This window comes from Apis florea, unplaced genomic scaffold (genome assembly GCF_048593485.1).
Source record: "Apis florea isolate Af1SG1 unplaced genomic scaffold, ASM4859348v1 contig_3176_pilon, whole genome shotgun sequence".
Classification (NCBI taxonomy): domain Eukaryota; kingdom Metazoa; phylum Arthropoda; class Insecta; order Hymenoptera; family Apidae; genus Apis; species Apis florea.
Window position 1 is genome coordinate 101,899 of NW_028256716.1, and position 17,766 is coordinate 119,664.

General features: G+C 36.5%; 1 long non-coding RNA gene across 1 annotated transcript in view; it reads left to right on the plus strand.

The window, feature by feature from the left end:
- LOC105735554 (uncharacterized) overlaps positions 1-4,075 on the plus strand; it is a 46,946-nt gene extending 42,871 nt beyond the window's left edge. Inside the window, exons 3-5 of the long non-coding RNA XR_015292639.1 lie at positions 1,863-2,261; positions 2,336-2,494; positions 2,966-4,075. This is a non-coding gene — a long non-coding RNA (uncharacterized LOC105735554). The remainder of the gene's footprint in view (positions 1-1,862; positions 2,262-2,335; positions 2,495-2,965) is intronic.
- The last annotated feature ends 13,691 nt before the right edge of the window (positions 4,076-17,766 follow it).

The window sequence follows — 17,766 nt, forward strand, 5'->3', positions numbered from 1 at the left end:
GTTCGTCCCCAGGCGAATTCTCGTTTCGAGTTTTTCCTTTCGGAGCGGGATCTCGCTTCCCGAAACACCGAAAGATAAAACGATCAACGTTGGTAAACGCGCAACGCCGGTGCCTACAGAGGGTCTATCTAGAGTGTGGTAGTAGTTGAGGAGAAAGTTGTGTCTACGGTTTGGAAAACTATGGTTTCCATGGTAGTCGCGGTCGCATCGATTACGCAGCTGTCAGGCCTCCGTATGTAAAGATGACCTCTATAGCATCCCCGATACGTAATATTATCTTCTCGAGTTGTACAACTGTGTAGTAGCCGTGTTGTGTCAACGTCCGTACGAGCGAGGGGCCAGACCTCCGGGTTGTGAAAGACGATATTGGGTAATCGATTGCTCGCGGACCGTGGAAGTTGGCGCGCGCCAGGAATTTATCGGTAAGGCCTGTGGCCTTCGATCGATGGTTTATCGAATGACACGGTGTTAATAATCGGCGGAATTGATTTAACGATTTCGAAAACTTCACGCCTCGAGAAATTGATTCTCGTGGATTAATCGAGTTACGTCGAGGTTTCGCGCAGATTGTACTCCGTGAAAGTTACAGCGGCTTTTACGTAACTTTTAAACTTTCCAATTTTTTCCCCTTTTAATTTATCACGATTCATTGAACGTTTTGTTATTTTAAATGCCTCGAGAAACCGATTCATCGAATCAAGATTTCGTACAGAATATGAATTCGTGAAAGTTACAACTTTTGAATTTTTCAATCCTTTTTTTTTTTTTCTTTCTTTATTTCAATACTATTGTGTTTCATCGGATCCATCGCTAACCAATTATAGGAAGTTAAGTTAATCTTCCATTTGATTTTCTCACTTCGTGGTCAGCGATTAATTCACGTTCTCGAAAACGATGCAATTAAATCAATTTGGATGAAAAAAAGAATCGTGTAACTGCGATATCGTAGTTCTTCGGTTAATTAGAGGAAGGAAATAAATTGTCGTTGACGATGGGGAGGCGAGGGCGGTAGCTGGAAGTCGCAGGTGCTCGTATGCCACCCGGAAACCATTGTTTTCCCATAACCCGTTCGTAACTGCTGGCGCCTCGTATGTTTCTTTAGGATCGAACAGCGGTATTCCAAACGGAGTCGGCATCGGGACGCTCGCGTTTCATTCGAACTCGACCTAAGACAACAAACAGGCAGCTTCCTGCCTGTGAAAAGCGGTCGATCGAGAGCCCACTCGATCCACCATCCTGGCGAAATTTCTCTTTCTTTGTTATCCTAGTCGAGTTAACGATTGCGATTTTTTTATATCTCTTTTTGAAGAAATAATTTTACGCGATTCGTTTTTTATAAAAATAAAGTAATCAATGATTTCTCATTATTTCTTTATCTATTTTATATAAATTTGTTAAAATTATTTTGTTTTTTAAATTCCAATTGAATTTATAAAACAATTTTGAAAACAATGAAAGTGAGCATGTAATATTTGTTTGACAACCCTAAAAGAATTAAATATACAAAATAATTATAAATAAGGAATCATACATAAACCAAAGGAACAAAGCACACAAAAATTCCAATTCCCAATACATCTTACATCCAAACCTCCCTCACCATCAGCATTCAGTAAACATCCTCGTCCAAATCCGAGGACGAATAAACCCTCCCCACTTCGAAGAATTCCCACACACACATACACACTTCATCAACTTTATCTATCCCCAAATATCTCCTCGAAAAGTTTCCCCCAAAAAACCAATCCTCGATTCCAAAACGGGAAGCGGTCCCTCATTATCGCACCTCGACGCGACGGTATGTTTGCTCGAAAACGTTCAAGGATACCTTCCAGCCGGAAATAACGGCCTTCTGTACGCAGATAGCCGGAAGGAAGGACGGCGTAGAGGCGTCTTAAGGACAGATTAACGTGGGCATCGATCAAGCTGGCGAGAATCGGTGTTTCTCGGGGGAGGAGGTACACCTCTCTCTCTCTCGTTCTTGGTAAACAGCGGTTTACCACGGGGATCACGTTTCGCCTGGCCAGGACCACACCCGGCAGCGTTTCGTGTTTGCAGCGTTAGTCGTCCCCAGACTGCACGTGGGCCACGCACGTGCGTGTTTGCGACGAACGAGACGCTTCCTGGCGCGATAACCGTCACCAGATAGTGAAATCGATGGACGAGGAATATTCGACGCGAGGATTTTTCCTTCAGAGAATCGGAGGGATACCTGGTTGGCTCATTCCACGAGAGGAGCATAGATTTGTATTCAACCGAGGGTGTGTATTTTTCTCTTATCTTTTTTTCCTATTCTCGTGGCTCGTTCTTTTATACGTTCGTTTTTTTTTCTCAGAGAGTGTCGAATTTTCCGAGGAGATCCTTACACCAGCTGGTTGGTTGACGTGCCACGGGTGATTCATCAACTCCAACTGTACTTTCCTTCCGATTATTGGACGTGGATGGAAGTTGAAACGATTGGATCATTGGTGTCTCTGGAATAATTTACAGGAAGGTTGGTGATGTTTGGAGACGTTTTAGAGTAATGGATTTTCTTGAGGATAGTTTTTTGTGTGAATACTGAATATCGGTAAATTGCTTCTTGATCAAATAATATACGCAAATCGTTTATTAAGTTTTAAATGGACAAACTGGAAAAGAAAACAGAGAAACTGTGATATCTTGAATGAGATAATTCATATATTTAATTTTTAACACGTACAAGATCATTTTATACAAAAGAAAATCAGCAGAAATTTAGTATTGATAATTAGTTTAGATAAGATGTATCATTATTCTTATCTAATATTTGGAAATATATTGAAGTTTTAAAGCACTCGATTCAATATATCCTAAAAAATAAAAAATATCAAATAATATATTTCAAGTGAGAAAACTATTATTATTATGTTTACCGTTAAAAATTCTCTTCTTAATCGAACATACAGGCGAAATATCAAGGAAACGATATTTCTTATGGTTACAGGAATTACGAGAAGAAGGGTCACCAACGTCGACAGATGATGAGAAAAATTGCAACACGAAATGATCCCCCAAAGACAAAACCGTATTCAAAAGATGCAGAAACACGTTCTACCCTCTCTTTATACCAATGTCCCATTGAACGCAACTTATGGAAGTCCGTTGCCTCGCGGATTTTCGTGGGGACCCATAAGCCCCCACGTAGTCGACAATGGCCTCCCACCTCGCCTACCCCATCCAAACCGCAGCAGTTTCTCATTCCATCCTCCACCTTTCGACGGAAAGGATCGTGGAGTGGAGAGGGGCGAGCCAGCCACCAGGGGGTGCGCTACTCATTCCGGCGGCAAGATTTAGAAGCCAATTTTCGCGAGCATTGACCAGACTCCCTCCGACTACTCCTCCGTTCGATCCTCTTTCTTCGACCACCCTTCTTTTCGTCGTCGTGCTTCCTCTTCCGTACCACGTCCACGTTTTCTCTCTCTCTCTCTCTCTCTCTCTCTCTCTCCATCGCTCTCCTTTCTCTGCGTTCAAATACCGTGGGCCACGGTGAAAGGAAGCTTCGAAAATATAGCTGGCCGTTGACTGACCGCCGGACACGGGGGTTAGAATTGCGGAAGGAGGATTTCTTTAACGGTACCCATCTAGGGATTCGGCTGATCTGAAAGTATAAGAATCGACAGTTTACCAAGGCTGGAAGGAATATCGTTGCTACGTGGCGAATTCGTAATTGTTTCTCTCGAGAGATTATTGATTGGAGAAAGAATTACTGTATTATTGTAGTACAATTTTATGAGCTGTGCGTGAATTTAAGAAATGGATGTTGTCTTTAATTATCGGTAACGTGTTTTCGAAAAGATATTTCAATTCGAGGTTCACAAAAATAATACGTCAGTCGGGAAATAAAACATTCTTAATTGGTTATGCTCATTTGGCATGTAACGTTTATACATCGTTTACCTTCCACTTCAAATAGAGGTTTCATAAATGTCATAGTCACACTCTTCAATATTGCTTTTACTCTTACCCTGTTTCTGAACAGTTGATATTACAGATATAACTGTATAAACTTATAATGGAAAAATGAAAGTATAATTTCATTATTATTTAAGAGTCATCTAATTTCTAATTTCATTTCGAATCAATTAAAATTTAATAATACATATAAGATCTCGATTTTCGATTGTCAAAGAATTAAATTATTTTTTAATTATCTTCTCCCAGATCTCGACGAACTATTTATTCTATCGTAAAATTTTCTCGATTATTTAATTATTTCAAGCTTCAAATTTCCAAATTTTAGCCCAATATTCACGCTAAAATTATCATAGAGCAAAACAATATATAATTCCATCAGGTTTAACAATCGCTTCATTAAATCGATCTATTAAACAAGACTGCTCTATACGTCCAAATTTAATTCTTCTATCTAAAACTGCGCGCTAAAATTATCATAGAATCCAATTTAGCCCCCGGCCGGCATCAGGTATGAGTTAAAATTCCAGAATCCATTTCAGGAACCCGGTTCGTATCAGTAAACGTCGCCCGGCGTTCCATCGTCGATCGTGAACGTTAAATGCACCGGCTACGTCGCGTCCAGGCATTCCTAAGCGTCTGGGTGACGCTTACGAGGGATCAAACGGGGCGCGTGGTCCGTCCACGGGGATGCCAAACGGTCCAACGATGAAATTAGAGTAAGCGACGTTGTCGTCGGCAGGCCCATGTCAATGAGGCGGCCTGCGGGATAAGCGGAAGGACGTGGATGGATCGTCTGAACGCCGTCGGAAAGACGTCGACGCCGAGTGCCGGGAAGGACGAGAGTACCAACGTCCTCGGTTGTACACGCAATTACTCTCCCCCGTCATATCCGACGCCGGTCTTTTCATTACCCTTCTAAATGGCGCATGAAGTACACCTCCGCCTCTCCGCCCCTTATCTGGGACTCTGTGTCAGTTGAAATGCCGCGGATAGGTGAGCTTTCTATCCGTCCCTGTTGCACTCTGTTGGTACCAACCACGGCCGCGTAACGCGGCCACCGAGTCCAATAATTACTGGTACCCGGGGAACAATGGGTCGTGCCTGTCATAACTGTCATCTGCGGCAATGGTCTGGCGTTATTTAAGGCTGGGGGGGCTTATTAACTGTAATGACTGGCCGCGGTGACTTGTTTCGACTGACCCCAGCCTCGAGGATACTCTCTTGGTTGCTTTGATGTTTCTTGGAATGGGAGTAGTTGGGAAGAAAATATGAATTGAAAATTGTTAGGGAAGGAAGCGACAGTTGAGAATTAAATTTTAATAATATCGATATCACTTGGAAATTATACTTTTTAGAATTTCTATTCTAGTCTTAGAATAAAAAGAAATTCTCTAGAAGATTGAAATTCGAATGAAGAAATTTTTTAGATTAATTATTATTATATTATATTTTGAAGAAAATTATTACGTTTATTTTCAATGAAAGTTGTAAATATATATATATATATATCGATCTCAAGTTAAATTTTATTTCCATTGTTATGGTGAGGAGAGACGTTTATATTGTTATGAAAACAGATTAGTTCTAATCGCTCTTGAATATTAATTCTCCCAATTATGTTTGAATATCAAGAGATATTATCGAAAGAGATATTGAAGGATGCAAGTGAAAGGATTAAACCTTGGAATTAAATTAAAATCGTTGGTAAATTCGTGTATATCTATGCAACAAAGACGATTATTAATCCTTGAAAGAAAGAAAAATTAAGAATCCGTTTATATCGCATTTATTAAATATAATTGTTATTATCAAGGATTAAATCCTTGATAAAATCTCGATAACCTTATAATAAATAAACGGTCTCTCCGAGTTCTTTGAAATTTTTACATCTGAAAAGAGATTGCTTATGTAAATTTAGCAAGGACAATCCTTGGCGAATAATTTATTGGCCGAGAAAGAATTCACATCGGCACTCACTGAGCAAGGACAATCGTTATCGAAACGCACGAGAGAGCCTTTCGAAATCATGATGACCGTACGCATTTTATGAAGCTGTAACTTCACGTCCATGTCCTCGCTGCCGGCTACGAACTCGGCTGAAGTTATGATAACGTATCAAACCGCGTTACAGCACTTTCGCGGAGGTATCTTTATTGGCCCTCTTACTTAATGGCTCGTGGGAAGGATAGTATATTTACGCTAATCGCCTGTTGCGGTAGCAAGCACAAACAGTAAGAATGCCGGACCACGGTTACATCCTGTGAATACGTTACTCTGTATCGGTAACTCTGGAAACACCAAATACCTTTGATCACAATCGCTGAAACCACTTTAGACTTTTTCACCTGTCTTCGTAGTAATAGAATTTTCTCACTTTGAATTTTATTAACAACAGATTTCTCGGTTTTATCTAATTTTTATACACGCATTATGGGTGCAATGCAATCGAGCGTCGTATAATTTTAATTGAAGCAAAAATATTTTGCTGCACACATTTTCTTTTATCTTGGAATATTAAATATCCAAATCAGTGTCATTTTTCTTCATTCACATATCAACGAAACTATAATTATACCGTATCATAAATTGTGTTCTAAAGCAATCTTACCAATTCTATTTTTCTATAAATTCTTTTCAAAATTTCCCAAAAAAAAGCCTAAAACATCGAAAAAATTTTAAACGTGTGAAACAATCCAAAGATATCATTACTTAAAACATATCTATTCCACGTAACAAAGCACAGATATTGATCACCTAATTAAGAATTCAAAACATCCTAAATCATCCCTATACACAAGGTTAAAACGCCAAATTTTCATTAAAACCCACTCCACAACTTACGCTCCTCTCGTGAATCCCGTCCCATCCCAGCCCCGAAATTACTCAGGAAATTCCCCTAAAACCGATCCCAAACGACCGATTCGAAAACGACTTCGGAACTCGATCGGCAGAATCCAACGAATGCGTCCGGCGGAACAGGAGGCAGAATCCGCGGTGATCCGCGTTCACGCGTGGTACGCTCGTTCGGTCGCGCTTCCGGGGCCGTGCATAAGCGGACGTTCCATGGAACTCGGATGCGCTATCGAATCGGGTTGGTAGCCGGCGCATGCCTCGCGCTCGTCAGATTGTTCGGCCCGCGTTCGAGGCAACCGCAAATCGATAAGCGGTTATCGCGTGGAACGACGACGAGGGAACCGGCTTCTTCGAGAGGAGTATGAGCGTTCCTGTAGCTCTTCTTTCGTCCACTCCGGCCGAGTATCGCGACGATAACGCGCCAGGTACGCGCGCCCCAGACGCGCCGAGACGATAAACTCTCCTCTGGGAGAGGAGTAGTTCTGTCTCTCTCTCTCTCTCTCTCTCTCTTTCTTGAGCGCGTCGGGAGGAAGCGCCTGCACTTTGTTATTTTTGAAGAAGGAGATTAGTGTGGGATGGATGTCGGGGGTGGAAGGTTTTGGCTTTCTTTACAAGCTGTATAATGTATGTTTCCATGGTGTATTTCAGGGAAATATGCGCGTAGGAATCTTTATGATGTTTAGATTTAAAGAGCATTGTATGGAAGGGAAGGGTTGGTGTTCTTGCTGCTTTGATCCTTTTTTTTTTAGGAATACGAGGAAGATGAGTGATAGTGTAAATAAATAAATGAATAAAAAATGTAAGCAAATAGTTATAAAACGTGTAATGTATAATATATATCTCTCTTTTTATAATCATGCTCGTTATTATTTTTTTATTTTTCGATTTAGATTCATAATAAAATTTTTCACGTCTCGATGTGAGTCACGTTTATTCATTTTTCTTTATCGATTTGGTAAGCAAGTAATAAAAGTATAATAAAAATAATACTTAAACGTATTTCTTTTTTGAGTAAGTCTGATAATAAAAACCATCCACAGAAAAATTGATTATGTATTTTAATTTTCCAGAAAAAATATTATCCACCTCGTGATATAACCTTACATAATAGATATTAATAATAGTTTATATAAAAGACACTTTTAGTAGACACTTTTTAATATTATTGCATTACCAAATCTCTTCATCTCCTATCATCTAGTAATTATCTACTTTTAATTTAAACCATTTTTGCACTAAGTGATTCATAACGTAAAAAATAAATAAACGAATCGAGGCTAAAACGAACAACTTGACTATTCATCAACTTCTTTTGATCCTTTTTAAATATATCAATTATGCTAACCGTAATTTTCTCTTTTAAGGTGCCATGTACGTCACCTTGGCATTAACGAGAAATGAAATAAAATACGCGAATATTATGGAAAATTTTTGGTAGAGTAATATCGTTTCAACGATTATACGCGACAATGAAGAAGATTTCACATAGACGATTCATCGAATAATCCACTAGCACTGGCTATCGCGAGTTTTCCACACACGTGCCGTTAAAACGCTGACTGAAATAGCCTATTAAAATGCTGACTGAGCCGGTGCATTCGCCTTTAACATGGCGGACAGCCGGCCCACCACCAAACTTTTAATTCAATTCGTGGCAGAGCGGAACGACTGCGAGTTTCGCGTCTCCGCTGTCGCCGGAACTCGAGCTGCGCGACGGATGACCGGGATGTTAACTCGATTGGTTACCATACTCTCTTCGCTCGTAATGCGTTTATCGAGCGGCTTAATGTTGCCATAACCAGCGGCCACGAGGATTCCTTTGTACATCCCGCGACGAATATTCCCCCTCTTTGTGCCCCTGGCGATAAAACGGGTCAATTCTCGATCTCGTTTGTCAAGTTTTTAATCGCGTTCGTTTCGAAGACGAATTTTTACTTCCGCTCACTTTCCTTGAAATTTTTCCTTCGGGAATTTTGAAAATGCTTATTCGTTCTCTTTATCTCCACGTAGAAAGTTTCTTCGATAGCAATCAAGATATTGAATAGTCGAATATTCTTCGAGATGAATTCAAAGATAATTGAGATAATTGAGGAACACATTAATAACACGTCACACGATATTACGTATGCTGTTGCGTGACTTTGTAGAATATGAGCCGACGCATTATCGTAGTTTTAAATCTGTTGGAAATAAATTACAATCACAATCGAGCTATTATAACATCATTATGCGTATCGTTATGCGTATGTCACGTATTTTTCACATTATTCTAAAATTTCGTTTTTCATTATTTTTTAGCATGATGGAAATATATCTTGTAGTCACGTGCCATAATTCATAATGTAATAGCGTGTAATTACGTGCGATGTAATTAAACGCGATATTAATTTATTACTATCTTTAAAATTCTGTCTTACAAGGTGTAAGGTAATTAAAATTCTATTATACATTTTGTAATGTATTGAAATAAAATAACTTAAAAAAAATTAAGTGGTGAAATTATGCTGCATCTTTATTCTAACGATACCAATTGATGATAATTCAAAATTGAATAACTGAATTAGAATTATTTCGATTGACAATGAAGAAATAATATCAATTCTAAATCGTTTATATTCCATATCAGTTATATTTTAACCCACGAAATCAATCGATATTAGTAAAATTACAAATATATCCCTAATGTTATTTGATCAAAGTCAAAAATATCAAAATAACTCCAAAATTAAATAAATTGATTTCAATTATTTTCAATTATTCATACGAAACCTATCCAACGAAACCAAGTAAGAATCGATAATAAAACAATTTTAACTTCAAAATTAAATATGATCAACCTAAATTATTTTTAGAATTATTTTTGCTTCAATTGATAATAAATTAATTTCAAAATCAAATAATCAAACTGAAATTTTCCCAAATTCATTTCCATTATCAAATAAAATCAAATAGCAAATTAAATAGCCTCAGACCTAATTCGAGTCAAATTATTCTTTATACCCTTCTTAATTATTATTCTTATTCAACGATAATCAATTATTAACCAACTCAGATTCTGAATTTCCTAGCCGGACAATATCTTAAAAATTCTCCACCATTAACTCTCTTAATATATGAATCAACTTCCGGGTAGACCCATAAGCCAAGCCAAACAGGAAGGAAACAATTTCCGAATTCCGCGCACGCTTCCAAACACTTAGCCCGCGAAATACAACGGCCGTTATCCTCGGTTTCCGGCCGAGGCTCCGCTCGTTAATCGGCCGCGTTTCGGTGAAAGCGTCGCGCGGCCATGCGACGAGGAAACACGCGCCGCCGGGATAATGGCGTTATTATACTCGAGAAATAGATCGTATCGTAACACGGACGAGAAGCAGACTCGCGGAAGGTACATCCTCGACTATCGCCCCGGCTCACAACGTTCGCCTCGATCCTTGCAACCGGTGTTGTGAACAACGGCTGTTGTTCGCGGCTCGTGTCGCCAAGACTCTTCCGTTTCCCCGTGATTTACGCTTGAAACTGCAACAAAGGCCCTCCACATGTCGGGGTGAATGTACTTTAACCCCATACAACAGGGATTTTTATTTTCTTGTGGGAAAAAATTTTTTCATCGCACTTCCTTTCAGCTTGGCGGGGGGGGATGATGAACGATAATTAAAGCGGATGCTTTCGCAAATTCGTATTTTTTACGGGCGCAATCATTAAAAATGCAAAGTCGCCCGTTTAAAATGTTATAACGTTCTCTTTTGTTGTAGAAAATTTTTTTTAATCCAACGTTTAGAAACGTGTAAAAGTGTAAGGTTTTATTTATCGCTTGATGCGATGAAAAATTTAATTAATGAGATCCCTACGAAAGCACATATAGAGCTTTCTAGTTATATTCAAACTAGAATTAAAAGACGTATAAAATTTCAAAATTTCGATATATATATATATATTTACACTTTGGAATCTTAACTTCTTATTTTTTATTTTTGTATATTTCTCATAATTTATTTGAGTAGATCGAGTAGAAGAGTTTTAATATTACTTAAAAAAGAATACGATATTCGTTATCTACAAAACAGCTAAAAACAGCCGTGTCACGATCGAAAAAAAAAGAATGTTTTTATAGATAGAAGATGATTTCAAGTCGGAGGGATGTTATAGATCAATTCGGATGGTGAAAGATCGAATCCAGGCAATGAATTATTGGTTGACTTCTGAAGGGGGAATCGAAGGAAATCGTATGAGTGACGTGTTACCAGAGAAACAATTAATGGGGAGAAGATGGGAACTGTCGCGGAGGATTCGTCTTCTCGATTCAATAAGACTCATGTTTTTCTATCAAGACTATTTCTATAAAGACATTAAGAGAATTTATTTCGATATATATATATATATCGATGAAGTTTTATCTATAAATAATACAAGTCACAATTCCTTATCTACCTAAAACTTTTCATTCTTGATAAAAATTGATGCGTATATTTATTTATTAAAAACAAAACCCTTCCTCTTCAGCCTTCCAGTCTTCCAATCTGTCTTCCATGATTCATCCAGCACCTCCGCTATTTCGCTTCCGACGTAGACTCCTCCAAGACTATACATTTCGATATCAAACTCCAATTTGTATACTCTCGCCAACAAAACCAACCCCTTCAAACAATCCACACCGAAGTATCTGCCAAATATCGCTTCATCAAATCGACCACTACACATTATCCATACACACGCGTATCGTACAATAAGCAGTCCCTAGAAGCTGCTCTCCAGAACGCAAGAACGTTCATCGTAGAAGATTAAGTTTCTATCCGGAGGGCACGCCAGTCGTCCCCCGATTCGCGCAAGAACTCGTCGCGGCGAGAAGAAAGGTAACGAGAGAGAGAGAGAGAGAGAGAGAGAGAGAGAGAGAGAGAGGAGAAAGGGTTCGAATCAGCCGATAGAAGCAGGCGGCAGGCTGTAAGCATATCCTGGTCAGGCTGGCCAGCTGACGCGAGATAATAATGGCGGATCGCATGCATTAACTTTAATTAACAGTTTCGCACAGCTGTATTAAGCGTGCCATTGTTGGCCACGCGACACTTTCCACTGGATTAACCAGACGAGAAAAGCTTTTAATCAAGGATTGGAGAAGTATTTAACTAGCCTCGCCGATGAGCTTCAATCACGGCTGAATTGAATTTCGAGGAATTTTAATTACCAATTCGAATTATGCGGTTATCAGATTTTTTTATGCGAAAAAGTCTTCTATTTCTCGTTAAGTACGTATAACGCTGTATAATGACTTGAAATGTGGAGCCATGTAACTTTTAATTACATCTAACGTGTTTATACGTATTTATATATTTGTTTAATTTATTTTTTTAAAATTATTTATTTTGATTATACGTTTCTTTCAAGTATTTAAATTGTAATATCTTTCTACAAACGTGACAAGAATATATTTTGTTAATTCTAATTAAATATATACACACATAAATTTGACAATATACACGTACAAGGTTATCAAAATCGGAGAGAAGCACATTTTTGTAAATTAATCACCTTCACCTTTTTATATAAAGAAAAAACGAAAATTCAGGTCACACACTAGTTGAGATTTTAATACAATACTCGTGCGAATATTAGGGCACGTTACCTGGACAGTTTCTCCGAGAAACCATGGCCCATTTCGTTTATTCCGGCCTGATTTACGGGCGGTCGGTGCGGATAAGTGGTCTCGCGCGATGAACCAGTTTCGTCTCCTTCTCTCTTTCCTTGATCCATATTGTCTCGGGCGTTACTTCTCGTTCCACCCTCGCGTGCCAGCTCATTTGATTAACGATCCGTCCAGCGTTTATTGCTAGACGCGAAGATGCAAATTGGACTCGTTTCGAGCGTGTTTCCGGAGAGCTCGTTTGCGCAGAAAGAGCTAGTCCAGCGAAGCCTTTGCTGACTAATTGAGCTGTCCAGAATTGGAATGGAGTGTTTTTGTTTCTTTGCGGAGCGCCCTGCAATGGTAAGAATGAATTCGTTGGACCGGCAATATAAATTGGATCGGTAGTAAAGGAGAATTTTTCGAGATTTTTCTATTATTTTCCATTTTTCCAGAAAAATTTGATTCAATGTTTATCGCGTTTAAAAAATTATAGTCGTTTATTAGTTTGACTATAGATTAGTATCAGTAGTTATGAAATATTAAGTAATAACAAACTGTAATTTGTGCAAGTATTTATCGATGCATGTACATTCTTTTGTTTCCAAGCCTCGAGTAATTATGCACCCTCTGTTCAAACGATATTTCAAGTATTCGTTTCAAGTATACTCTTCTTCTACTCTCAAATCGAATATCTTTCATTCACATTTTAGCCGTGCTATTGTAACAATTTTATTAAGTATAACAATATTTATTATTCTACTTTACGCACACATTTTATTATATAATTCCTATGAAATTAATAAAAATTCATCAAAATTACATCTTCGAAAAAGCGTAACGTGGCATGGAAATAGACACAGTAGAATCAGACGACGATACGCAGACTTTTCGCATCTATCGTTCTGTTCCATGATAAATTTTCTCGTACCATCGTTACAAAATTGATAAAAAACTTTCATCAGAATGACACTTTGAAAAAGAGCCGTACAATAAAATATAACAACAATAGATCGTTTGACGAGAACTTGCAAGAGCTATAACTACTTGTCCCAATTTTTCACTCGAATCAATCATCGTGTCAAGGCTGTCGAATACTTAATTTACAAGAGGAGGAAAACCACGTCTATAACGTCAATTAATTCGGCAGAGCGTCCGTTATCGTGGCTCGTGTCGAAACTACCTTAAACGAATCTTGTAAGACATCTGGCTGGAGACGTCGGTGCCCCGATGGGGCTTCACGGTTCCGCTTTCTTCGATGGGTGCATGTCGAGATCGTGCAGAGAAGGACGACGACCCGACATGCACCCCATGTGCCAGGTATAATAAGATGTCGGCCATAAACGTCTTAGCACTTTGCGGGATGCGCTTAATTGATCGTCGCCTCGGCTCCTTCGCCGACGACAATACTCCTTCGTGACACTGAATGAGCGGCATCGCGGCTCTTTTCCATGCCTCGAGTTGCCATGTTTTCTCCCTCTTCTCTCTCTCTCTCTCTCTCTCTCTCTCTCTCTGTTTACCTTCTATCTCCTTCCCACGAGAGACCACGAAATCCCGCGGCGCGGAATTCCTCGAATCAAACTGTCTACCGTTTCACGGAAGTTTCACCGCAGCCACGGTTTTGGTCCTGGCGTTTTTAATTAGGAGAAACGACGGAGACGTGCCCGTTCGTGTAATAATATGATAATTGGATAAAAGGATGGGTATCTTTGGGGAGATTTAAGATGGAAGTTTTAAGGGACGACGAATCCTTAGAGGTAGATGAACGATTTTGTGGAAAAGCGGAATGAGTTATTTGTTTCGAAGAAGATCCATAAATATGAATTTCTGTGAGTCATGTAATGTTGTTTCAAATTGTTTTCTTACTTTTACAATATTTTTCCTCCGAATTGCAAATGTTATGAAGGATTTGTTGCATTCGTTGTTTCGTGTATTACAAGAGATTTAAGATGGAAGTTTTAAGAGACAAGGATATGAGATAAGGAATTAGAGATAGAAGCTTTTGTGAAGAAATGAAATGTGTTTTCCGAAAAAGATTCACGACATTTTAAATTAATATTCTTGTTGAAATTATTTTGCTATTTTTTTAATACTTTTCTTTCGAGTTTCTCAAATATTGTAAATATTGCCTAAGGAGGTTTGTTGCATTCGTATCATTTTGCGTATCTTTGAAGAAATTTAAGATGGAAATTTTAAAACATGACGAAATTATTAAAGGTAAAAAATTCCGTGGAAAAGTGATACGAAATGTGTTTTATTTTTATTTTCAATTCGAATATTAATCGAATATTATCCAATCTTATTTAAAATTGTATTTATATACTATTTATATTTTAATTTTACAATTTAACAACTTTTCAACTTCATTAAATGTTTCAAATATTGTGCAAGAAGATTTGTTGAATTTCTTGCGCCACGGAGGTGAATAGAAAGTGATTCAGCATTGATGAAGAAGCTTCTGGTTAGAATCATGCTACTTGAATTTCCATACTACCCGGTGTATGTCGTAAGTCTTCGCTTCGTTTGATGAATGAACCGTTCACCGAAGTCATTGACATTTTTATTCGCTATAAAGAATGTATTGTATCGTTTAACGTTCTGATCTTCTGAATTCTTTAAACTTTCTAATAATTCAATGGATATCTATATGCTGATTTCTCGTTGTGAAATTGTGAGAAGGTATGCGATAGTCATTTCGTTGCTTTATTATATTACAAATTATGAGAGAATGATTGATCGCGACGCATGTAATGTGCAGTTAATCGTTGGATAAGCAGAAATTACGAGCTGCATCCGATGCCAAATTGCATCAGAATGAGTCGCAGCACGCGCTGTCTATGTTTATTTTCAATTTGCAATAACGATCGAGAAAATCGCTTGTATATTAATAAATAGATTTCGCTTATGTAAAAATAAATATCTCTGTCATCATCATTCTACATTAAATTGAATTTCATCACATTCTAATCGTTCGAAAATTAATTATATATCCAAATTAAAAAGCAAGATTCAAATACGAATTCTGAAAATATAACTTTCCAGTGTTAATTTTCTCTGGATATTAATTAAGAACTATGCTTGAGAGAGTGCAAATTATCCTCAGTCATTATAAGTGCAACATCCATTTGCGAAAAATATTCTTTGCGAGAATTTAACTTTCGAGTAGATTCGTATTCTAAGACGTAGTTGAAACTATTTCAAATTGTACACTCCAATCTTTTGAAATTAAATTTTAAATACTCCAAGAATGCATACATTCTAATTATTCCAAAACAGAAAGTATATATTTTAAATACACATTAGAATCTTATTCCCAAATAGCATTCGTATTCTATAGCTAATTGTATAAGCTATACGTTTCAATTATACCAAATCACAAAACCCTTGAAAGCTTTAAACTAAAACCTAACTATTTCAAAATTGCAAAATATATTTCAAATATTTTTAAAACATCAAAAAAAAAATAATCAATTATACTAAAATGTAATGAATTATTTTCTTATGCGATCATTGTTTTTTTTTTAAATAAAAACGTATACTTTTTGATACTTCAGTTTATGCATCTTGGTATTCTCTATAAAAAAAGTACAAAGATATATATATATATATGATACATACCAAAAAACTTGTAATTTAGAAAATAATTAAATTTAATTAAATATCTTTTAAAGTAATGATTCTTTACTTAAGTGGTCCTATACATTTTTATTTTACAAAGAATGCCAAGATGCATTAGAATGGTGCGCTAAAATGAATATAGTTCTTTAAAAAAATTAAGTTGATCTTAATAAGTTGATAATGCTTTTTATTAAAAAATTAAAAGCAAAAAAACATAGCTCTTTCATAAAATTCAACATTTATTTGAAGCATTTTATAATATTATGAAGAATAATATAAATATATAAAAACCTAAATATAACTAAATAAAACGTTAACTAGAAAATATGTAATATTAATTGTAAATTATATTCAATAAATGTTATTTTTGAATAAATAAATAAGTATTTTTATTTAAAAAAAACCTAATTCCTAAGCTTGCATTCCTTCCAATAGTTTAGATTTAAGTGAATTAATAATACAAATATTGTATACAATATAGGTACAAAAAAAATAAGTATATTTTTAATATATTATATTATATTATAAACACGAATGTAACTTAATATATTGTTAATTAAAAAATATGTAACACAAATTGTATATTATATTTAATAAATGTCATAATTCAATAAATAAATGAATTTTTTATTCAAAAAACATTTAATCCAATTCATAGATTCCTTTCAGTCCTTTAGATGTAAGTAAAATGTTAAAAAACGCATCCTAAAAAACATGAGAACTTCATAAGGTAAGTATGTAAAGGGCAAGTATAAGTACTACTTTCTTTTTAAATTGTATTTTTCTTACTAAAAAGTACCTAAACAAAAAGATTATTTATAGATTTTCATAAGAACATCTAAGAAAAAACTAAGGGCACAATAATGTAGACGTTTCGAAACCACTTTTAACCAAACATTTTTTGATATTGCGAAAATTAGAAAGGAGATATTTAAGAAAAGAAGGATAAAATCGAAAATCGATGAACGACAGAAAAATTTTGATCCAAAAATAAAATTCTGTATTAGGAGAACATGAAACGACAGGAGGTCGATCGAAAAATTTTAAAAAGAAATGACGTCAAATTCTAGGAATCAATAAAATTCTTGGAAATAATGTTAAGTTCTGAGAATTTAATAAATTCTTGGAAAAGATGTCAAATTCCTAGAAATGTCCGAATGAACTTCGAACGAACGAAACTTTTGTCCAAAAATGCGACTTTGTATTAGGAGAACATGATACGATAGGAGGTCGTTCGAAAAATTTTTCCAAGAAATGACGTCAAATTCTCGGAAATTTCGTCCAATAGATCGAAACTTTTCGATGTATCTCGCTTGTTTGTGAAGATATTAAAAAATGTTTCGAATAAAAGTTACGTGGTTTCGAGGGAGGAACATCGTGATACCATTTATTTTTTTATAAGAAGAAGCGTGAAGGAGTTATAAAAAGGAACGTTGTTTTTTTAAATGGAACTATACATTTTTTAATACACCAGTTGGTGCCTCCTGGCATTCTCTATAAAAAAGTATTAAGCCATATATAGTAAAAAACTTACAGTTTAAGAGATAAAAAAGTTTAATCAAATTAAATAAATCTAAAAATATCTTTTTAACTAATGGTTTTTTGCTAAAAGTGCATTAGAACTTTTTTATAGAAGATACTATGGTGCATCGACCGATGCTATAAAAAGTACACGGTGCCATTTAAAAAAATAATGTTGTGCTTGAGAAGTTTTTTATGAGGCCACCTACGAAAAAAGTGATTAC